Source organism: Triturus cristatus, chromosome 3_1, assembly GCF_964204655.1.
Source record: "Triturus cristatus chromosome 3_1, aTriCri1.1, whole genome shotgun sequence".
Lineage (NCBI taxonomy): Eukaryota > Metazoa > Chordata > Amphibia > Caudata > Salamandridae > Triturus > Triturus cristatus.
In genome coordinates, this window is record NC_140583.1 from 879,084,115 (window position 1) to 879,108,960 (window position 24,846).

Below are 24,846 nucleotides of genomic sequence, written 5' to 3' on the forward strand. Positions count from 1 at the left end.
CATGATAGCCACCCACATCGGTTCTCAATGCAGTCAATGGCTAAGCGTACGCACGGCTTGGTCCTGAACTGTGCAATGCGTACGCATGATAGCCACCCGCATCAGTTCTGATTGCAGTCAATGGCTAAGCGTACGCACGGCTCGGTCCTGAACTGTGCAATGCGTATGCATGATAGTTACCCGCATCGGTTCTCATTGCAGTCAATGGCTAAGCGTACGCAAGGCTCGGTCCTGAACTGTGCAATGCGTCTCTGTAGAAGTCACCCGCACCGGTTGATATTGGTGTGACTTTTTGACAGCTTCTACACACAATTACTTGCCAGGGACTCAGGTGCACACCTACCACACTACAGCATGTGCCACACTGTGTCCCATGGCATGTAAGGCTGCATTACCTCTGTGTTTGGGGGGGCACCATTTTGTTTGTTGTGTGGCACTTTTGTGCAGCCACTCCCAGGCTGTGCACGTGTTCATGGTGACAGAAGCCTTTGTGTGTTGTGCACATTACCACTGTGATGTGCAACTGTACAGTTATGGTCATGAGTCATGGACACAGTTGCAGGTTGGATATGTTTAGGACATGTCACATACACCCTGAGTCCTGGGTGTGATGGTATGTACTCACAGTGAGACCTATAGCCACAATTCCGATGTACAAGCACAGTCTGTGTGCAAGTTGTGTCTCAGATGTGGCTGATCAAATGTGCCCAATGGTAGACAGTCTCCACAGCCATGTGGTTTGTGCATCAACATTGATGTTGTGTGTGTGTCTCCGAGACGTCCATGTAGGGCCTGCAGAGACAACAGTGGCCACTACCTGTGGGACTCATGGTTGTTTTGTGGCGAGTACATGATACGCCATGTCATGCCAGTGTCCATGTGGCAATAAAGGGACCCTGGGTATCTGCATGTCAAAGAGCTGTGATGCCTCGGAGACATCAGGCCTCACTTGTCACTGTGGTGTGTGTTTGTAACGTGACAGCAGTACATGGGTACTGTGAAACAGCCCAATGATTGGCCGTTGCACTACATGGAACTTATGTAGACATGTGGACTTGAGATGTGAGGTGATGTGCATGTAGGTGACATATGTGTCCATACCCAACAGCACACACCTCAGTACATTGTGTATTGTCATGATGTATCATGTGATATTTTGTTTGGTCATAGCCACATGGGTGGATGACTCGACAATCTTTCTTTGTTCATCTCTGTACTGCAGGGCACCAGCTGTCCATAGACCGTTCCCAGACCTTGAAACCATGCAGGAACGCGACTGCATCTGACGGTACCACTTCACCAGGCCAGTGATTGAGGAGTTGGCGGAGCAGTTGGCGCCACATCTGCTACCTGGCCGGACATACCCTACAGCACTGACCCCAGAGGTGAAGGTGATGGCAGCCCTGCACTTCTTTGCTACTGGTACTTTCCAGTATACTGTGGCTACTGCTGGTGGTATGTCGCAAACTATGTTCAGTCGTGTGCTACGCGATGTCTTGGAGGGGATGTTGCCTTTCCTTGACCTGTACATCAAGTTTCCTAGCCCAGGTCAACTCACTGACATAAAGCATGCTTTTTATACACTGGGACGGATGCCGAACGTCATTGGATCTATTGATGGTACACATGTTGCCCTGGTATCACCACGGGCACATGAGCAGGCATATCGGAACAGGAAACATTTCCATTCCATCAATGCTCTGGTGGTATGTCTTGCAGACATGTGTATCACACATGTGTGTGCACGTTTCCCCGGTTCTGCGCACGATGCCTACATCATGAGGAGTAGTCGCATTGCAATGCTGATGTCACAGATGCCAGACCAGCGTGCCTGGCTTGTCGGCGTGTACTGACTGTTCACCATTGTGTGTGTTTGGCAATGTTGTATTCCACCCTCTTTCAAAACTCAGCTAATTGTTCAATTGTTTGTATGTAGGTGACTCCAGATACCCCAACATGCCTTGGTTGCTGACACACCTCAGGAACCCTGTGACACCAGATGAGAAGCGCTACAATGAGGCACATGGTCGGACCAGGAGGGTGATTGAGCGGACCTTTGGTCTCCTGAAAAGTCGCTTCCACTGCCTGGACAAGACCGGAGGGGCCCTCCCATATGACCCTTCAAAGATGTGCAAAATTATCCTTGTTTGCTGCATGCTACACAACATGGCAGTGCGGAAGAAGTTACCTCTCATTCAGGATGACGATGACCTACCTCTGCCACCTGTGGAGGATCCAGGCCAGGGCCACGATGCCAGTGATGATGATGATGAGGGTGACGTCCGCACACAGCTCATCAACAACTTCTTCACCTGAATGTGAGTTTACAGGGTTGTTATGTCAATGTATTGAGTTAGCCTGAAATGTGTTGGGGCTGCTCTGTTGCTGTTTTAGTGTGTCTGTGTGCTACTTGACTGGATGTGTGCAGTGATGTGTCCTTTCAGGTGGTCTGTACTCCACAATAGTGTCGAACTGCTAACTTGTTTCTGTGTAGGTTTCTTTTGACATGTTTTGTGCATGTGAATTGCATTTCACTCCTGTTCTGGTGTGCTTTTGACTGTGTCTTATGTCTGTCCTTCCCAGGGTACTTTGCTTGTTGTTTGGTCAACATTGACCCCCAACACCCAGAATCCAACACCAGGGTGGAAGTTGTCAATTCCCATCAAGTGATGTACCACACTCCCCTGGACTTCAATTCTCCGACTTTTTGTGACCTTGTGTCCACTGTAACATAGAATTACCTTGCAACTGTTGTGGAATAAACATGTTGCTGATGTGTAATGAACCTGTGCTACGCTTTGTTATGTGCGTTGTCTGTCTTCCCACATCTGACTGACATTTGCTTACCTCACCTGTGGGATTGTTACCACTGACTGTGGATGGGTGTGTTGTCTGTGCATTCCAATGTATTTTAGGTCAACATCATTGTGTGGGATGAGTTACATGGCCATAGTGAATATGTGTTGTGGTGCCATAGTGGTGTGTCTCCCTCACATGTGTCACATCACCATGACTCACATAACGGGGATCACATTGCTGTAGTATTTGGCATGCACTGTGTTGTTTAGCAGATCAACATCTCCATGACACATAACAAGTTGGAATCACAACAGAGGCAAGTATAGAGTACTGGTGAGTTTATTTACAAACATGTGTGAGGATAGTGCACAGGATGGTGTGTGCTGTACATTGGGTTTTGAATCCAAAGTTCACAGTAGAGTTGGAGGTATTGGTAGCTGAAATGTCCAGAGTAAAGTCCACAGTCATCTGCTACATTGGACCAACATGAACGCTCCATTTCATGTAGGCAAGTTGTGTTAGATACGACAAGGTGAACCGGTTGCGCACAAAGAACAGTTTCCAGACCAGGTTTAGAGGCCCTGGGGGATGTGCATGGACATCTGCGTCTCACTTGTCCTTCTTCGGAAGACCCCTCTTCTTCTTCGGGGGGGATCCTCAGGTGCAGGCGTCTGCGGTGCAAAGGACTCTCCGCCAGAGTCATCCTCCCTCCCTGTGGCACTGGCAGATCTTGTGGCAACAGATGTTGTGGCCACACAGTGTGGTGTGGACATGTTGCTGCTTATCTGGCAGAGGCATTGGAGTATGTCCCGATGCACTGCAGTAAGTGCATCCCACTTTGCCTCCATGCGGGCATGATGGGCAGCCTGCTCCTGTTGAATGTCCTTGAGGATCCCCACTACCTGGCCGAATCCTCCGGTGCTATCCTGGTACGCATCTATGATTGCGGGTCATCATGCAGTCCAGACCCCTCTGCAAGCCGTGCCCTCTGCCCACCACCCCTCCCAGCACCCCTAGCCACACGGGCAGGACCTGCGGCGGCATGCACAGGTGACACTGGGCCCCCTTGGGTGTTGTTACTGGTGGTGTTGTCCGTACCTTCCTGGGGGTCCTGTGTCCCTGTGCTGTTGGTATTCTATGTCCTTGGTCTGTCCGTGTTGGCATGGGGTGCCCTGTCTGTTGCTAGATGCTGGAGGCATGGGTACAGGGGTTGCAGATGTTGGTCCTGCTGGTGCTGCATGATGACTCACACCGGTGGTGCCAGGTTGTTCTTCGTCATCCGAAGTGGACAGAGACTGATCCACACCAGAGAGCTGAGGGTCCACCAGAGTCTGGGACAGCGACTCCTCTTCATTTGCTGCTGTGTCCCCAGCACCACCTGTGTTTTGAAGAGACACACAATGTAAGTTATGTTTCTACAGGCATAAATGGTTCACATACATTACATTTTCTACTGTACGTCAGGATGCGTGCCTGTACACTGCTTTGTCCAAAGTTGTCACAGACAGAGATTGATATTGTTGTGGCACATTGCCCAGCCAAAATGAAACATTTCAATGTGCATGTCAAAGTGTGTGCATGCCCAGCTCCTGTATCGATTTGGCTGTACATGGCCATTACTACTCAAGGGCCATCACGTTGCTAACACAGGTGTGCCATCCCTGTACACATTTGACCTTTAACAAGGACATATGTGCAATTCCACTGAGAATATGTTGTAAGATTGGGGCATGTGTGGTAGCAGATTTTGCTAGTCTTTGTGTGTCACATTGGTGTATTGGTACGACATGGTGACAGTCCGGTATGCCTGTGATCTCTTGGGAGAAAGTATTTTTTTACAGTGTTCCTAGTTCCCATCTCATTTCATACAAGTGACGATGTCACCATTGTTAGAATCCGGGTTCTCTGGTTGGCACAGGTAGGTACTTGTGACAAGCAGGGCACCTTTCCTCTAGTCAGGGTAAGGGGTTACACTACTAAAACAACCCCTGCTCACCCTCTAGGTAGCTTGGCGCGAGCAGACAAGGCTTATCTCAGAGCGTTATAGGTTAAGCATTTGTGAACACATACAGTAACCAAGTGACAATACTACAAATGGACACCACACAGGTATTTATATTAAAAATAAGGATTCTTTATATAGGATTATCACAAGACCATTAAACGATAAAAAATACACAATACGGTTGCTTAGTTGGTAGAAGATTGCTTAGTTTCTCTTAAGTTCTTAAATGCGACACTTTAAGTCAATGTACCTTAGATGCGACACGCAGGGCAAAGAAAGTGTTGCAGCGATGCAGATGCGTTGAAGTTCTTGGTGCAAAAGAAATAAAGAAGGGATCTTCCAGATGCGTTACGCTTCTCCGATGTTGCGAGAAGGCTCGACTCGATGCGTCAGCTACAGCGGCGTCACCCTTGACGAGATGCGACGACAGCAGCCTTGGCAGCGGCACTCTTCTCTGACGTTGCGAGACGCTTCCGCTCGATGCGATGCTGCAGCGGCAACACCCCTTCTGCGAGATGCGACGACAGCGGGTCTGACGGCGGCACGCTTCTCCGTGGATGCGAGGCGCTTTTCTGGTTGCGGTGCAATGCGACAACTACGATGGCTGCGATGGCGACACGCTTCCTCCTCGATGCGAGACTCTTCTCTCGATGCGGTGCAATGCGACAGCTACGATGGCTGCAATGGCGACACACTTCTTCGGGGTTGCGAGACACTTCCGGAATGATGCGAGACGCTTCCGCTCGATGCGATGCTGCAGCGGCGACACCTTTTGGGAGATGCGACGACAGCGGGTCCGACGGCGGCACGCTTCTCTTCCTTGCGTCGCGCTTCCAGCTCCTTGCGACACGCAGTCTCTCAGAAGGCCCAACAACAGCAGCAGCACTTCCAAAAGACTCTGGGGAGCTGGGGGTGAAGTCCACTGGTCCTGGGACTTCGTTCTGGGGGCAAGCTCAGTTCAAGCCCTTGGAGATCTTTTTAAAGCACAAGTTAAAGCAAAGTCTTTTTAGTCTTTCTCCTCTCCTTCAGCAGCAAGGCAACCACTACAGGTCAATCCCCCAGGTCAGGGACAGTACTCCTCCTACAGCTTTCCCAGTTCCTTCTCCTCTGGCAGAGGTTCTTCTTGTTTCAGCAGGATCTAATTTCTTGGGAGCAGGGTCCCAATACTTATACCCCTAATTCCTTTGTTCCTCTGGGGTTGAGGGGCCTTTGCCCAGTCCAAACCAGTTCTTGAGCACTCTGTTGACATGACTCTGCCTTTCTATTCAGGGTGCAGGGCAGAGACATCAGCCGCTCCGCAGGAGGTGGAGCCAGCATTGTGGTAGCAGAGCACAACCCTATTCAGAGCCCAGGTGTACTCCTCCCACCCATCTGACTGCCAATCTTCCTATTCACCACCAGGCTACCTAGCCCTGCCCCTCTGGGTTTCCCCAGCCCTGTCACTCCCACAACCAGACAGGCAGATACACATCATAGCAGAGGTGGGCTGAAATGGTCAAGCAAGCAAATACCAACTTTCTAAAAGTGGTATTTGCAAACACAGAATATTAAAATAAACTTTACTAAAAGGTGTATTTTTATTATTCTGCGTTCCGGGATACTAAACTCGAATCTCTACCATGATCCCTGGGTCTGATAGGATCATAGAATGTAGCCATTCTGGCCTATGGAGAACAGGTAGCCTTACAATAGTGAAAAACGAAAATGGCTGTAATTCACTATTAGGACATGCCACACACATCAGGCTTGTCCTACCTTATGCTTACAATGCACCCTGCCCTTGGGCCTACCATAGGGGTGACTGATATGAAGTTAAGGGAAGGTTTAGGGACTGGCAAGTGTGTGCACTTACCCAGTCAGCATGACAGTACCAGACTGCACGCAGGTTCTGCAATAGCAGACCTTAGATACATTTTACCAGGCCGCTTCTGTGGGTGGCACAACCAGTACTGCAAGCCCACCAGCAGCATTTGTATTTACAAGCCCTGGCACTCCTGGTGCACTTTACTGGGGTCTGACAATAAACCAAATAAGCCAATCCTGGAATCCAACCAACATATACATTTTAAATAGGGAGCACTTGCACTGTGGCCCTGGTTGGCAGTGGCACAGTGCTCTGAGCAGCTAACACCAGCAAAACACATGAGGCACAGCGACAAAAAAGTGGAAGTGAGACTCACGCCAAGGTGCCAGGTCTAACACGTGTCCCCTTCAGCTGAAAAGTGGGGAGATCTACCCTCACCCAGGGAGTTCCTCATCACTAAGGCGGAAAAATCTGGACAGACCGTCAGCATTGGCGTGATCTGTACCAGGGCGATGTTCCACTGTGAAATCCATACCCTGTAGGGAAATGGACCACCTCAACAGCTTTGGATTCTCACCCCTCATATGCATCAACCATCTGAGGGGCCTGTGGTCTGTCTGACCCAAACAGGTATGGTCTTAGCTTCTTCAGCGCCCTGACCGCAGCAAATGCCTCACGCTCAATAGCACTCCATCTCTGTTCCCTTGGAAGTAACCTCCTGCTAATAAAGGCTACAGGTTGATCTAGGCCCTCTTCATTAATCTGTGAAAGAACAGTCCCCACACCATGCTCTGAAGCGTCTGTCTGAACGATAAACTCTTTGGAGAAGTTGGGAGCCAAAAGCACGGGCGCCGTGCACATAGCAGTTTTCAGGGCCTCAAAAGATTTCTGACAGGTGTCAGTCCAGATCACCTTCCTGGGCTGCTTCCTTGAAGTCAGCGCTGTCAAGGGGGCAACAATGTTGCCATACCCCTTGACAAACCTCCTGTAGTACCTGGTGAGACCTAGGAAGGCTCTCACCTCCGTCTGGATTTTGGGCGACTCCCAATTCAGGATGGTTTCTATCTTGAGTTGAAGGGGTGCCACCTGGCCACTCCCAACTTGGTGCCCCAAGTACACCACTGAACCCTGACCGATCTGGCACTTACTCGCCTTGATCGTGGGCCTGCCCTCCGCAGCGCCATCAACACTTCCCAGAGGTCGCGCAGGTGTTCCTCCCACGTGGAGCTGAACACTGCGATGTCATCCAGGTATGCTGCACTGAACGAATCCAGCCCAACCAACACCTGGTTGACCAACCTCTGGAAGGTGGCAGGGGCATTCTTCATCCCAAAGGGCATGACCCGGAACTGGTAATGCCCGTCAGGGGTGGAAAATGCTGACCTCTCTTTGGCCCCATCGGTCAAGGCGATCTGCCAATACCCAGACGTTAGATCAAACGTGCTGAGGTAGTGGGCAGCCCCTAGCCGATCTATGAGCTCATCAGCTCTGGGGATGGGGTGTGCGTCTGTCCTGGTGACTGAATTGAGTCTTCTGTAGTCCACACAGAACCGGAGTTCGGGTGTGGCTCCCGGCGCTGCAGCCTTTGGGACCAAGACCACTGGGCTGGCCCAAGGACTGCTTGAGGACTCAATTACTCCAAGGGCAAACATCTTGAAGACCTCCTCCTTGATGCAGGCCCTTACCCTGTCAGTCACACTGTAGGCCTTGTGCCTCACAGGTGTACTATCCCCAGTGTCCACATCATGGACGCACCAATCAGTGACACCGGGAACCAGGGAAAACAGGTCAGAAAATTGTCCCAGCAGCTGGCGACAATTTTCTCCATGGCCTGGTCGCCCCCACGCTGCCCGCCTGCTCTGCCTGCCTCCTTACCTGCTGCCTGCCCGACCTCGGATCCCCGGCGCCCCAGCCGCGCAGGGCCGCCCACCAAGCCCGCATAGGTTTTCCCGCCGTTCCCTGCCATGACCCCGCCCCCCCCGCCTGCCGATTGGCCCCCGCGCTCCCCGCCTCCCAGCGGACCCTCCCTCCCGGCTCCCTTCTTAAGGGGACCCAGACCTCGGATCAGGAGCGACCACTGCGCCCTCCACGGCCTGGTCGCCCCCACGCTGCCCGCCTGCTCTGCCTGCCTCCTTACCTGCTGCCTGCCCGACCTCGTTTCCCCGGCACCCCAGCCGCCGCAGGGCCGCCCACCAAGCCCGCATAGGTTTTCCCGCCGTTCCCTGCCGCGACCCTGCCCCCCCGCCTGCCGATTGGCCCCCGCGCTCCCTGCCTCCCAGCGGACCCTCCCTCCCGGCTCCCTTCTTATGACGCCCCCTGAGCGACCGCGCAGCGGACGCGCGCAGCGGACGCGCGCAGCGGGAGCACCGATTGAGCGCCGAAGGTGCGCCAAAGGTAAGCCCGTCTGTGCCCGTCCGCGCCTGGACCGCGCCCCGTGCCAGGACCCCTGGCCCCTGCAGACCCCAGCCCACCCGCCGGACTTACGACGCCACCACCCTCAATGCACTCAACACCGGCCGAATCCCAGGATGTTACCGAGCCACCCCGAGACGCACCCACGGACCCTTCAGCTGCCACTCCTGCAAGTTCACCTGCATCCGGACCTGCACTGCACCAACACTCACCAAGCCGAACACCAGCAGCAACCACCTGAAGTGCATCCTGCTCAACACCCGCTCCGTCCACAGACACGCCATCCAACTCTGGAACCTCCTCGACACCACAGCTCCTGACGTCGCCTTCCTATCGGAAACATGGATGAACGCCTCCTCAGCGCCCGACATCGCCATCGCCATCCCAGAGGGCTACAAGATCACCCGGAGGGACCACGGCAACCAGACCGGAGGAGGCATCGCCATCATCCACAGGAACACCATCCGCATCACGACCAACACTGACGACACCCTGACAACCGCCGAACACCTGCACTTCCAGGTCCACACCGACCCCAAGACCACCCTCAGAGGCACCCTGATCTACCGACCCCCGGGACCCCGCACACCATTCAGCGAAGGCATCGCCGACTTCATCAGCCCGCACGCCCTCCCCTCCGCTGACTACATCCTCCTTGGGGACCTCAACTTCCACCTGGAGAACGACAACGACCGCAACACCACCACCCTGCTTGACAACCTCGCCAACCTCAGACTCAAGCAGCTGGTGACCACCCCCACCCACCTCGCCGGACACACACTCGACGCCGTCTTCTCATCCAGCAAGGACATCGTCTTCAGCCACGCCACCGGACTCCACTGGACGGACCACAGCTGCATCCACTTCAGCTTCAGAAGGACCACGATCCACCACCACCAGCCACAGGTTGCACGAAGAAGCTGGAACAAGATCACAGCCGACCAACTCGCCGCATCCCTGAGCCAGCACCCTCCCGCCAGCTCAGCGAACCCCAGCCAGGCTGCCGACAACCTCACGAAGTGGATCAGCAACTGCGCAGACGAACTCGCCCCTCTGAGGACCCCGCCCAGCAGACCCGGCAGCAAGAAGGCCCCTTGGTTCACCGACGAACTCAAATGCTCCAAGAAGAACTGCCGAGCCCTCGAGAAAGCCTGGAGAAGAGACCCAACACCGGACAACATGACTACCCTCCAGCTCGCCACCCGAAAGCACCATCAACTGATCCACGCCACCAAGAAAACAGCATTCAAGGAACGCCTGGACAACAACGCACACAACAGCAAGGAACTCTTCAACATCGTGAAAGAGCTCTCCAACCCCAACGCCGGAAACAACGACATCACCCCATCGCAAGACCTCTGCAACTCCCTCGCCTCGTACTTCCACAACAAGATCGCTGACATACACAACAGCTTCAGCACACAAACAACGCCCCCCACGACCGCACCAACGCCCCCCACCACCACCCTCAGCGCCTGGACACCGATCAACACCGAAAACACCATCCGCACGATGAACTCCATCCACTCCGGATCCCCAACCAACCCCTGCCCTCACCACGTCTTCAACAAGGCCGACGCTGTCATCGCACCCCACCTGCGGGACATCATCAACACCTCCTTCGACACCGCCACCTTCCCGGAGAGCTGAAAGCACGCCGATCTCAGCGCTCTACTAAAGAAACCAACAGCGGACCCCACCGAACTCAAGAACTACCGCCCCATCTCGCTCCTCCCGTTTCCAGCCAAAGTCATCGAGAAGACAGTCAACAAGCAGCTGGCCGCCTTCCTCGAGACGAACGGATCCCTCGACCCCTCACAGTCTGGCTTCCGGGCCAACCACTGCACCGAAACCGCCCTCATCGCTGCCACCGATGACATCCGAGCCCTGCTGGACAACGGAGAAACAGCGGCCCTCATCCTCCTAGACCTCTCCGCGGCATTCGACACTGTCTGCCACCGCACCCTAGTGCAGCGCCTCAACAACGTTGGAATCCAGGAGAAGGCACTGGATTGGATCATCTCCTTCCTCGTTGGAAGGACACAGAGAGTTCGCCTACCCCCGTTCAGATCTGCAGCAACAGAAGTCATCTGCGGCGTTCCCCAAGGCTCCTCGCTCAGCCCCACCCTCTTCAATGTCTACATGAGCCCCCTTGCGGCCATCGCACGCCAACACAACCTCAACATCATCTCCTACGCCGACGACACACAGCTGATCCTCTCCCTCACCAACGACCCCGCCACCGCCAGAGCCAACCTACACCAAGGGATGAAAGACGTAGCCGAATGGATGACGACCAGCCGCTTGAAACTGAACTCAGACAAGACGGAAGTCCTCATCCTGGGCTCCACGCCCTCCGCCTGGGACGACTCCTGGTGGCCCCCCGCCCTGGGCACCGCACCCAAACCAACAGACCACGCACGCAACCTGGGCTTCATCCTGGACTCCTCCCTCTCCAAGGACATACCTCCGAAGCTGGATCTCTACCCTTTAACAATCTGAAAGGACTGATCTCAGTAGTTGAGTGTGGAGTAATCCGATACACCCAAAGTCTTTCTCTAAGTGCACTCAACCATTCTCCCTTCAATTTTAACGATTCCATCACAAAGTTTTTTAACACACGATTAAATCGTTCAACTTGACCATTCTCATGGGGTTCATATAGGGAGGTGCAGATGTGTTGAATAGAACAACTTTTAAGAAACTTCTCCATCTCACTAGAGACTAACTGCACACCATTGTCTGATACCAGAGTAGAAGGGCACCCTTCCCGTGAGAAAACCTCCTTGAAGAAATTAATCACTGCACTTGTGGTTGCCTTTGCCACAAACTTGACTTCAGGCCACTTAGAATGGTAGTCAATTATAACCAAAGCAAAACGTGAATTCTCCGGCAACATGTAAAAAGGACCCGAAATATCAAAAGCCACCTTCCTCCACGGTTCTTTAGGCCATTCCACAGTTTTTAAAGGAGGAACATTAACCTTCAACATTTTGTCATTTGAAGAACAGTCATTACACTCCCTCACTGTACGATCAATTAACCTGTCCATTCCTGGCCACCAAAAATATGATCTTAACAACCGCTTCATAGAAGAGATGCCCGGGTGTGTTTTATGTGCCAAATTGAGTATCATTTCTTGAATTCCTTGTGGAGGAACACATTTCCCTGCTCTGAAGATGAAATCTCCATCGCAAAACAATTCATCAGCTACCATAAAAAATGGTAAAAGTTCTGAAGCTACATACTCCTTCCTGGGCCATCCTTCCATCACATATTTCTTGAGAGATACCCATTTGTCATCTTTAACTTGGCCTTCCTTCCAAGTTTCCTCTGTAATTTCTTTATAATCTGAAGGGAAAACGTCACTAACACTTAACACAAAATCCAACTCATTAATCCTGTTGACCCTAACATTCGTATTCTCACATGGAAGTCGTGATAAACAATCTGCTGTGACATTTTTCTTACCTGGCAAATATTCAACCGTGAAATTATACTCTTGTAACCTAGATGTTAACCGGGCTATTCTAGCTGTTGAATTCCAACCACCACCTGCTGACAATATATGGACCAATGGTTTGTGATCCGTCCTGAGCACAAATCTGCTCCCCCACACAAACATCCTGTAATGTTCCACTGCCCAAACGCATGCCAACAATTCCCTTTCGATAACTGCATACCTGCGTTCCGTTTCGTTAAGAGTTCTGGAGGAAAATGCTACATTCCACTCCTTTCCTTCATCCTTTTGTGACAGAACACTGCCCAAACCATATAAACTAGCATCTACAGTAATTATACAAGTTTTCCTCATCTTAAATGGTTTGAGTGTCGGAGCATTTACAACATCATTTTTGATAACTTGAAAAGCCTTGTTTTGTTCATCACCCCACTCAAACACAGTTTTTTGCCTTAATAGTTTCCTTAATGGTTCCATTTTAGTAGCAAAATTTTGAACAAATTTGCTATAATATTCGCACATGCCCGAAAATGACAATAGCTGTTCTTTATTCAACGGAGCCGGTGCATTTAAAATAGCATCAACATTCGATTTTTTAGGAACCAAACCATTACCAGACAAAGTGTGGCCTAAGTATTCTACTGAACTCTTAAATAACTTACACTTGTGTGCCTTGAGTGTAAGTCCAGATGTTTCTAGCCTTTTACACACTTCTGTGAGATGTAATTCATGTTCAGCCTCATCTTTTGAAAATACCAAGATGTCATCTTGGAAACATTTGACATAATTTTCAATATCTCTAAAAATCTGAAACATGACTCTCTGGAATACAGAGGCTGCTGAAGCGAGCCCAAATGGCATTCTAGCATATTGAAATAAACCAAAAGGTGTTATGAAAGCAGTATATTTTTTGGACTCTTCAGTAAGTTCAATTTGATGGTATGCAGACCTTAAGTCAAGGGTTGAAAATATTTTAGCACCATCAAACAATGAGACCAATTCATTTATATTTGGAAGTGGATGGCAGTCTATAATAATATTTGTGTTTAATGCCCTCAAATCCACACACACGCGTAATTTTTGGTCAGGTTTGCGTACCAATACAATTGGAGAAACCCATTCAGCCGATTTAATCGGTTCAATAATCTTCTCTTCCAGCAGTTCATGTAACATGTCTTTAAGTTCATCCCTGACATTAATTGGTACCCCTCGTAATCTTTGTTTGACTGGGGTAGCATTTTCTTTCAGAACTATTTTGTGTGCAAACTGTTTTAACTTTCCCAACTTTTCGCAAAAAACTTTATCAAACTTGTGTGTAATATGTAACCTACCCTTTGTAGATTCTGCTACTTGGTTTACCGTGGTGGTCATGTACATGTCTAGTTCATCGCATAAAGATACAGGATCCTTAGCACGTGGATTAAGAATGATGCCAAATTCCCACTGATCTCGCCACCCTAAAACATTTACACCTTTAGTGGCTATGTACAACTTGATATCAGCAGACCTACCTCTAAAACTTAAAATTACTTTAAAATACCCTTCCATGTCAATCTTTGATCCATCAAAACTTTCAGCTTGTATATCTGATGGCAGTATGTCATTGAGATTATAGTAATTTTGCAATTTCTCTCTAAAGTACTCCTTGCTAATAATTGTCCAAGGAGAACCTGAATCTACCATTAACTCCAACTCCGAACCTGAAATACCAAATACACATTTAGGGGACTTCATATTCTCCTTCCCCTCACCGCTAGAATGCATGATGGAAACTACAAAACCCTTCTCTAAGTCTTGAATTTCTTTAACCGAAGTAACCTTGTTGGTATCAGTATTAACTTTTGTGGTATTACGTGTCTGGTAGTTGACACGTCTGTCTCTGCAAACATTGCTGAAATGTCCTGTTCTACCACATACTCTACACTCTCTATTCAATGCAGGACAACCCTGAAATGAGGCAATGTGTGTTCTACTTCCACATCTATAACAAACAAATGGACCCCCTGCCTGATCTTGTTTCCTACTTGAGTAATTGTTGTAATTAGGTTTAGGCTTTCCTTGTATATTGTTTGTGTTTTTGGGATCACTCTTTGCATTAAGTGCACAAATCTCGTCTTCAGTGGAAGATTTACTAGACTTCTGACTAACTACATCCATCCATTTCTCTGACAACTCAGTTGACTTCGCTATAGCTATGGCTTCCTCAAGCTTAGGGTCACCCATAACCCATAGTTTTTCTTGTGTTTTCTTATTCTTGACGTGCACTATAATCTGATCACGAATCATCTCATCCGTGATATTACCAAAACTACAATGTAAACTTAAAGACCTTAGTGCAGTTAGGAAGTCATCGAATGATTCGTCATCTTTTTGTGCTCTTGTATAAAATTTAAACCTGTTTAACGCAATGTTGGACGTTGGTTTAAACCTTTTCTCTAATCTGGATAAAGCTTCCATATAGACATTGATATTGTCCCCTTGACCCCCTTGAGGAATAACTTGGGGTAGAGACCTGAAAACCTCTTGGCCCTCAGAACCTAGACAGTGAAGCAAAATACTTTTCTTTCTTTCAGCCCCCATGCGTTCCCCATCTATAGCCTTCATATAATTGAAGAATTCCTCTTTCCATCTAGGCCAGGGTAATGGTGGGTCACCTTTACTTTGGAGAAATTTAGCAGGGGCTTCAAATTGCATGTTTGTTCTTGACTTGAGTAAAATATGTAAATTTGTACCTTATGAATATAGTTTAAACATGCATTCTACTACTGCTTACACTGAATTAAACATTTGACATATATCAACTCTTTAAAATATTTTGACCAACAAGTGTTGGCTAAAGTACTGAAATAAGCGTAATAAACTTGAAACAGCTTCTAAATTTCCACAGTGTAGTCTTCCCAGCGTCTTCGTAACTGAAACGGCTTAAATGTACTCTTCGTGTCTTTTTTTCCCGTTGCTAGGCAACCAATTGGACGTTTCAAGTATCCGTAGTACGTGCGTGATGATGCGCACGGTATGACGCGAATGCAAACAAAGATCCCTCTAGATGCAGGCAATGACGCGCTGTGTGACGCTGCGCCGGTGCGAGAAACGACGCGTGATGAAGGCGCGCTCTCTGCTTGAAAAATGCCCGACTCAACTGTAAGTCCTGTGTCCACTGAATAGTCTTGGTTATTTTAACACAAAAAAAAACAGTACTTGTACAGGACTTGTTGCCTTCGCCTTGTTGCTCGCAGAACACTCTTCCGCATAATACGACTTCCTCCTCTCGTCGCACAGCAATTATGTTCTCTTCCACCAAAGCGCGCAGCGACGTTATAGGATACGCTCGCTTATGTCTTGAAAAGTCTCTCCATACGCCAATTTCCGCCAATTTCTGAACAATTCGTTGAGTTCAATTAAACAGGGATGAATCCAGCAGCCTTTAAGTGCATAACACGCATAACGTGGGTAAAAATACTCCGCTCCCGTGCTGAATATGGCAGGAGTAGTTCCGCTCGTCGCCAAATTTGTTAAATATTACACCAAACCTTGTCAAATAAAGATATTTATTCCTTCAGCACGGCATAACATCCAAAGCAATCAACAGCAGATGACAAACTGATTGCCCTGGAATCTCCTGCCCCAGAAGCTCCACATGGAACTCTGGAATCCACATTTATACCAATACATGTCGCATGCCTTAAAGTGAACATACATATAAATAATAACATAGTGAAAATGTAACAGCCCCCTTGCGGCCATCGCACGCCAACACAACCTCAACATCATCTCCTACGCCGACGACACACAGCTGATCCTCTCCCTCACCAACGACCCCGCCACCGCCAGAGCCAACCTACACCAAGGGATGAAAGACGTAGCCGAATGGATGACGACCAGCCGCTTGAAACTGAACTCAGACAAGACGGAAGTCCTCATCCTGGGCTCCACGCCCTCCGCCTGGGACGACTCCTGGTGGCCCCCCGCCCTGGGCACCGCACCCAAACCAACAGACCACGCACGCAACCTGGGCTTCATCCTGGACTCCTCCCTCTCCATGACCAGACAAGTCAACACCATCTCCTCGTCTTGTTTCAACACCCTGCGCATGCTACGTAAGATCTTCCGGTGGATCCCCACCGAGACCAGGAAGACGGTCACCCAGGCCCTCGTCACCAGCTGTCTGGACTACGGCAACGCCCTCTACGCCGGAACCACCGCCAAGCTCCAGAAGAGACTCCAGCGGATCCAGAACGCCTCAGCGAGACTCATCCTCGACATCCCCAGACACAGCCACATCTCCAGACACCTGAGAGACCTGCACTGGCTCCCGGTCAACAAGAGAATTACCTTCCGGCTCCTCACCCACGCACACAAAGCCCTACACAACCAAGGCCCGAGTTACCTCAACAGCCGCCTCATCTTCTACGCTCCCAAACGCCATCTCCGATCGACCAGTCACGCCCTCGCCGCCGTCCCCCGCATCCGAAGAGCGACAACAGGAGGAAGGTCCTTCTCCCACCTGGCCGCCAAGACCTGGAACTCCCTCCGTCCCGACCTACGCCTGACCCAAGACCACCTCTCCTTCAGGAAGAAGCTCAAGACCTGGCTGTTCGAGCAGTAGCGGACCCCCCGCCCCAAGCGCCTTGAGACCCTCCGGGTGAGTAGTGCGCGTTATAAATGCCTTTGATTGATTGATTGATTGATTGATTCTGTTGCTCAGGAGTCAGGGTGGAAGAGAGGATGACATCATCCACTGACCCATCTTGCTCCTTGACTGACAGGAGGTCAGGAAGAGGCTCGGTCTCCTCCTCCATCCCAGCATCTGTCGCTAAGTGCATGCCCACTTGGGACCTCTCCAAGTGGGGCTTGAGGCGGTTGACATGTAGGACCCTTAAGGGGTTCCGAGGAGACTTCAGGTCCACCAAATAGGTAACCTGACTCTTGCGCTCCACCACCTCAAAGGGACCGGTCCACTTATCCTGGAGCACACAGGGCTCCACGGGGGCCAAGACCCATACCTTCTGTCCAGGCTGAAGCTCTACCAGAGTGGCATTCTGGTCGTACCACCGCTTCATCTCCTCCTGGCTGGCTTCCAGGTTTGCCTCAGCAAGTTCCCTGAAACGCCTAGTCTGGTTCCTGAAGACCAGCATGTAACTATATACATTCTGGGGATGTTTCCTGGGAGATTGCTCCCAGCCTTCCTTGACCAGACTTAGAGGTCCTCTCACTGGTTGTCCGTACAGAAGCTCAAAGGGACTGAACCCTAGAGACTTCTGTGGCACCTCTCTGTAAGCAAAGAGAAGGTATGGCAAGAGGACGTCCCACTTACGCCTCATGGGTCCTTCCAGGCCCATTATCATGCCTTTGAGGGTTCTGTTGAATCTCTCAACCAACCCGTTTCCTTGGGGGTGGTAAGGTGTGGTGAACTTGTAGGTTACACCGCACTCTTGCCAAAGGGATTTCATATATTTAGATATGAAATTGGTACCTCGGTCAGACACCACCTCTAGAGGGAATCCCACTCGGGAGAAAATTCCCATCAGCGCACGTCCCACCACGGGGGCCGTCACTGTCCTCAGAGGGATGGCTTCCGGGTACCGGGTGGCATGGTCCACCAGGACCAGGATGAACCTATTGCCCATCGCTGTCCTGGGGTCCAGTGGCCCTACAATGTCAATCCCCACTCACTGGAATGGGGTACCGACCACAGGGAATGGTTGGAGTGGAGCCTTCTGCTTCCTTCCACTCTTCCCACTTGCCTGGCAAGTTTGGCATGTTCTGCAGTGAGTATCTGAACTACTGCACATTTGGGGCAAAAAGAAGTGGGTGACAAGCCTTTCAAAGGTCTTGTCGTGCCCCAAATGTCCTGCTAAGGGTACATCGTGAACCAGCCCCAGTAGGAAGGCTCTGAAGCGCTGGGGTACCACCAGCACACATGCTGACCCAGGCTCAGCAACCTTAGGCTCAGAATACAGGAGGTCGTTCTCCCAGTAAATGAAATGTGTTCCGGACTGATCACCATTGGCCTGGTCTGCAGCCTGCTGCCGCATACCCACAAGAGAAGGGCATTCTTTCTGCTCCCTGCAGAACTCTTCCCTGGAGGGTCCTCCTTCTTGCTGCCAATGGGTCAGTTCAGGCAGGTCCCCCAGTTCAGCTATCTGTTCCCCTGTAGGTTCCAGGGCATCCCCCTCAAGGTCTGCTCCCTCCTGGACCGTGGGAACTTCAGGAGCAGGTTTCCCACGCCCCCTGCTCCTTCTCTTTAAGGACGGTCCCTGGGCCTCCCTCTCAGGCTCCAGGACCTCTTGAGTACCTCTACTGGCTGCCATGGACCGTGTGGTGACACACGCCCAATCCGGCATACCCAACATCTCCAGGTGAGCACTCCGCTCCACTTTAGCCCAAGGTGAGCTCTCCAGATCATTCCCTAACAGACAGTCTACAGGCATGGCGGGCCTCACAGCTACCTGAAGAGTACCAGAGACCCCCCCCCCACTGAAAGGGAACCTGAGCCACTGGGCAGTGACTCTCGGTGTTGTCGGCGGCAACAACTGGATAGAATGCTCCTGGGACAACCTGGTGACACTTGACAGCCGTCACACTGGTTCCTGTGTCTCTGAGAGCTTCAACCCTATGGCCATTTATGGTCACACACGGCCTGTATTTTTTAGTGTTCTCAGGCAGCTGGGTTTGGGGGACCACTTCACGGTCTCCTAATGAGACAAGGGACATCTCTGTGGGACCCCACCCACCTTGGACACCCATCTCCTCCCCCAGGGCTACACTAGTCACCAGCCGGGATGGAGCACCAGTGGGTGCTGGTTTACCAAACAATGAACACTTCCCATCAGAGGCAAAATGCCCCATGTTACCACACTTGTAACATCTAATGGGCCCCTTCTGAACAGGTGTACCTGTCGGGCCCCTGTCGGTTTCTGTGGTGGGGGAGGCTGAGAACCTTTCCCTTGGTTCCCTTGGGGATTACTTTGGGGCCTCTTCTGGAACTCCCTCTGTTTACCCTTGTCCCCCCCACTCATCTGCTGGGGACCCTGCCCACCTTTGGCGGAATCTCCCACTTGACCCTTGTGGACCCTGGTATTGACCCAGCGGTCAGCCTCCTCAGCAAGCTTCCTAGGGTTAGTCAGCCTACTATCAATCAGGTGCTGGCGTAGCTCAGGAAAACAATTACTAGACAAGTGCTCCCATGCCATTAAATCAAGAAGCCCTTGAAAATCATTAACTTTGCTACCCTTCACCCAACCATCCAGTGCTCTGCAAAGAAAAGTCACATATTCAACATACGTACTGTTTGGAATCTTGGTGCAACCCCTGAACCTTTGCCTATACAACTCAGGGGTCAACCCATACCTAGACATCAAAGCAGCCTTCATATGGGGATAGGAATTATAATCATCTGAAGGCAAATCCAGCAGTGTATCCCGCCCCTCACTAAGGAACCGTCCCCACAACCCCGCTCCCCAATCTTTCTCAGGGACCCGGTGGGAAGACATGGCTACCTCATAGGCCTTAAACCACTGCCCTATGTCATCATTCTTGAAGAATTCCTTAACTACATCCTTGGGTATGTACACCCTTGACTCTGTCTGCACTGACGGTGTGCTGCCACCAGAGGGAGCCTTTTCTAGACTCTGGGCTTTCAGCTCCATCTCCCTCAAAACCTTTTCATGTTCATATTGTAGCTTCTTTTCTTCCAGGGCTAACTTTCTACTCTGCATTTCCAATTCTAACTGCCCACTTAAATTGAGCTTGGCCAGCTCCAATTCATGCATCCTACACTCTTTTCTATCTGCCAGCTCCTCTGGAGATAGACTGTGGTTAGAAACACTGCTACCGGCAGGGGAAGGGGTTCTCCTTCCTCTTGAGCCCACTGGCCCATCCAGCTGCTCATCTGCATTATCATCATCCATGGTATTCCTTGCTTCTACCCAGGCCCTCAGCGCCTTGTAGAACTCTGCCTTGTTTTTACATCCAGTTGTAGAAGCTTTAAATTTCCTGCAGAAGAACTTTAGATGTTTCAACGGGTAGCTGTCCAGTTTCTCTTCTTCCCATTCCCATTCAGTATTCACAGAGACTACGGATGCTGCTTTCTCCACCATGGTTAAGTTTGGCAGTACTCAAAAATAGAAAGTCCCAAAAAGAAATCTACCAACAAGTATTGGTTGCGTTTAAGGTCTGCCCTCACTAAGTAGTGTTCACCAATCACTGTACATGAGTCACAAATGCAAGTCCAGAATCCTCACCGCTGACCACCAATGTTAGAATCCGGGTTCTCTGGTTGGCACAGGTAGGTACTTGTGACAAGCAGGGAACCTTTCCTCTAGTCAGGGTAAGGGGTTACACTACTAAAACAACCCCTGCTCACCCTCTAGGTAGCTTGGCGCGAGCAGACAAGGCTTATCTCAGAGCGTTATAGGTTAAGCATTTGTGAACACATACAGTAACCAAGTGACAACACTACAAATGGACACCACACAGGTATTTATATTAAAAATAAGGATTCTTTATATAGGATCATCACAAGACCATTAAACGATTAAAAATACACAATACGGTTGCTTAGTTGGTAGAAGATTGCTTAGTTTCTCTTAAGTTCTTAAATGCGACACTTTAAGTCAATGTACCTTAGATGCGACACGCAGGGCAACGAAAGTGTTGTAGCGATGCAGATGCGTTGAAGTTCTTGGTGCAAAAGAAATAAAGACGGGATCTTCCAGATGCGTTACGCTTCTCCGATGTTGCGAGAAGGCTCGACTCGATGCGTCAGCTACAGCGGAGTCACCCTTGACGAGATGCGACGACAGCGGCCTTGGCAGCGGCACTCTTCTCCGACGTTGCGAGACGCTTCCACTCGATGCGATGCTGCAGCGGCGAGATGCGACGACAGCGGCTCCGACGGCGGCACGCTTCTCCGTGGATGCGAGGCGCTTTTCTGGTTGCGGTGCAATGCGACAACTACGATGGCTGCGATGGTGACACGCTTCCTCCTCGATGCGAGACTCTTCTCTCGATGCGGTGCAATGCGACAGCTACGATGGCTGCGATGGCGACACGCTTCTTCGGGGTTGCGAGACACTTCCGGAATGATGCGAGACGCTTCCGCTCGATGCGATGCTGCAGCGGCGACACCCTTTGGGAGATGCGACGACAGCGGCTCCGACGGCGGCACGCTTCTCTTCCTTGCGTCGCGCTTCCAGCTCCTTGCGACACGCAGTCTCTCAGAAGGCCCAACAACAGCAGCAGGCACTTCCAAAAGACTCTGGGGAGCTGGGGGTGAAGTCCACTGGTCCTGGGACTTCGTTCAGGGGGCAAGCTCAGTTCAAGCCCTTGGAGATCTTTTTAAAGCACAAGTTGAAGCAAAGTCTTTTTAGTCTTTCTCCTCTCCTTCAGCAGCAAGGCAACCACTGCAGGTCAATCCCCCAGGTCAGGGACAGTACTCCTCCTACAGCTTTCCCAGTTCCTTCTCCTCTGGCAGAGGTTCTTCTTGTTTCAGCAGGATCTAATTTCTTGGGAGCAGGGTCCCAATACTTATACCCCTAATTCATTTGTTCCTCTGGGGTTGAGGGGCCTTTGCCCAGTCCAAACCAGTTCTTGAGCACTCTGTTGACATGACTCTGCCTTTCTATTCAGGGTGCAGGGCAGAGACATCAGCCGCTCCGCAGGAGGTGGAGCCAGCATTGTGGTAGCAGAGCACAACCCTATTCAGAGCCCAGGTGTACTCCTCCCACCCATCTGATTGCCAATCTTCCTATTCACCACCAGGCTACCTAGCCCTGCCCCTCTGGGTTTCCCCAGCCCTGTCACTCACACAACCAGACAGGCAGATACACATCATAGCAGAGGCGGGCTGAAATTGTCAAGCAAGCAAATACCAACTTTCTAAAAGTGGTATTTGCAAACACAGAATATTAAAATAAACTTTACTAAAATATGTATTTTATTATTCTGAGTTCAGGCATACTAAACTCGAATTTCTACCATGTTCCCTGGGTCTGTTAGGATCATAGAATGTAACAATTCTATCAGCCCATTCTGGCCTATGGAGAACAGGTAGCCTTACAATAGTGAAAAACGAAAATGGCTGTAATTCACTATTAGGACATGCCACACACATCAGGCTTGTCCTACCTTATGCTTACAATGCACCCTGCCCTTGGGCCTACCATAGGGGTGACTGATATGAAGTTAAGGGAAGGTTTAGGGACTGGCAAGTGTGTGCACTTACCCAGTCAGCATGACAGTACCAGACTGCACGCAGGTTCTGCAATGGCAGACCTTAGATACATTTTACCAGGCCGCTTCTGTGGGTGGCACAACCAGTGCTGCAAGCCCACCAGCAGCATTTGTATTTACAAGCCCTGGCACTCCTGGTGCACTTTACTGGGGTCTGACAATAAACCAAATAAGCCAATCCTGGAATCCAACCAACATATACATTTTAAATAGGGAGCACTTGCACTGTGACCCTGGTTGGCAGTGGCACAGTGCTCTGAGCAGCTAACACCAGCAAAACACATGAGGCACAGCGACATAAAAGTGGAAGGGAGACTCACGCCAAGGTGCCAGGTCTAACAACCATCGTTAATGAGTCTGGTGCTGAGTTTTGTACGTGCATATGTGATTTGACTTGTCAATGTTGTCCATGGTGACATGGATTGGGCAAGGAAGCACTCTGGCTTTTCAATGCTCATGACAGTGAGAGCCGGTGGTGTTTGTGTTGCGGTTTGGCTGCTGTGAGTAGCATGTCTCCTCCAATGCAGTCCAGGTTAGACTTTGTGTCTACAGTGTCTATGTCAGTGAGTGGTGTGTTGTGTGAAGGATGCATATGTTTCAGCACGATGTAGGAGTGGAATGCAGCTCACAACAGCACCGAGTGTGAATGAGACCATGCTATGGTGTCGGCTAGATTGGTGTGTCCATTCCATTTACTGTCAGATGTCCCCTGTCAATGATGTATATGTGAGTTCCTGTGTGTTTTGTGCAATATACTTTGTATGGACCTCCACACTTGTCATCTGCAAGACACACCTCCACAGCCAGGCCAGGGGGCACCCCTGGACACTGCATCCCCAGACAGTGAGTTTGAACATATGGTTGCAATGGCTGTGTGTGCAACCGTGTTTGGTTTGGCCAATGCATATGTGTGATTTTCAGCCACATCATTTCTCAGGCCCATATGTCAGACATCTTGCCCGGGCATTATATTTGTGAGTGACTGGTACCACGTGTGCAATATGTTTTAGCATAGAAGGTGTGTGTATGGCCAGCATCGGTGTTGTTTTCAAGTCAGGACCTCCTTCTCCCCCAGGCCAGTTATGCCATCATGAAGCGTGCCACCATTGCAGTGGGTGCAGGTTAACTTTCAGGATGTCAGTCAGTGCAGTCCTGGTGTTTGTTGGTGCCCAGTTCCCAGCAGGGCCTTGTGCTCCCCACAACAGAGCCCAGTGTCAGACATTTTGTCAGTCCATTCCCACTCCCTGTGAGGCGAGCATGGTTCAGTGTGAGCTTGCTGGGCCATGTGGGTGGGTGGGGAATGTCTGTGACTGCAACTCCCATCATGATTTTGGCTACACCCCCTTCCCAGAATGTCCATACATCCTTCCTTTTGACTCTGCTTCCCTGTGAGGGAGTGTGACAGCAATGGCAAGATGGCTGACTGTGCAGTCCTGGTGTTTGTTGGTGCCCAGTTCCCAGCAGGGCCATGTGCTCCCCACAACGGAGCCCAGTGTCAGACATCTTGTCAGTCCATTCCCACTCCCTGTGAGGTGAGCATGGTTCAGTGTGAGCTTGCTGGGCCATGTGGGTGGGTGGGGAATGTCTGTGACTGCAACTCTCATCATGCTTTTGGCTACACCCCCCTTCCCAGCATGCCCATACTTCCTTCCTTTGACTCTGCTTCCCTGTGAGGGAGTGTGACAGCAATGGCAAGATGGCTGACTGTGAAGATCTGGTGTTTGTTTGGCTACAAGTTCAAACAGAGTCCCTGTGCTTCACACGGCAGAACCCTGTGCGGTGTATCTTTGGGTGATATTTCACTACAGTGTGAGTCAATGCATTATACCTGGTGAGTTGTGTGGAGTTTGTGTTGAGGGGTGTGTGTGTCTACACATGCTGGTAAGTTTGGTCAGAGCTGTCAGTCCTCCTTCCCCGCCCAGCCAGACATCCCACCATGAAACGTGCTTCCATTGGAGGGCGTGCAAGTTGGCTTTCAGGATGTCAGGCAGTGGTGTCCTGCTTCTGATTTGCGCACAAGCCCTACCAGGACCTTGTGCTCCCCACAGCAGGACCCAGTGGGCATGGTTCAGAGAGGTCTTGTTGGGCCAATTGAGAGGGGGAGCATTATCTGTGACTACAAACCCTATCATG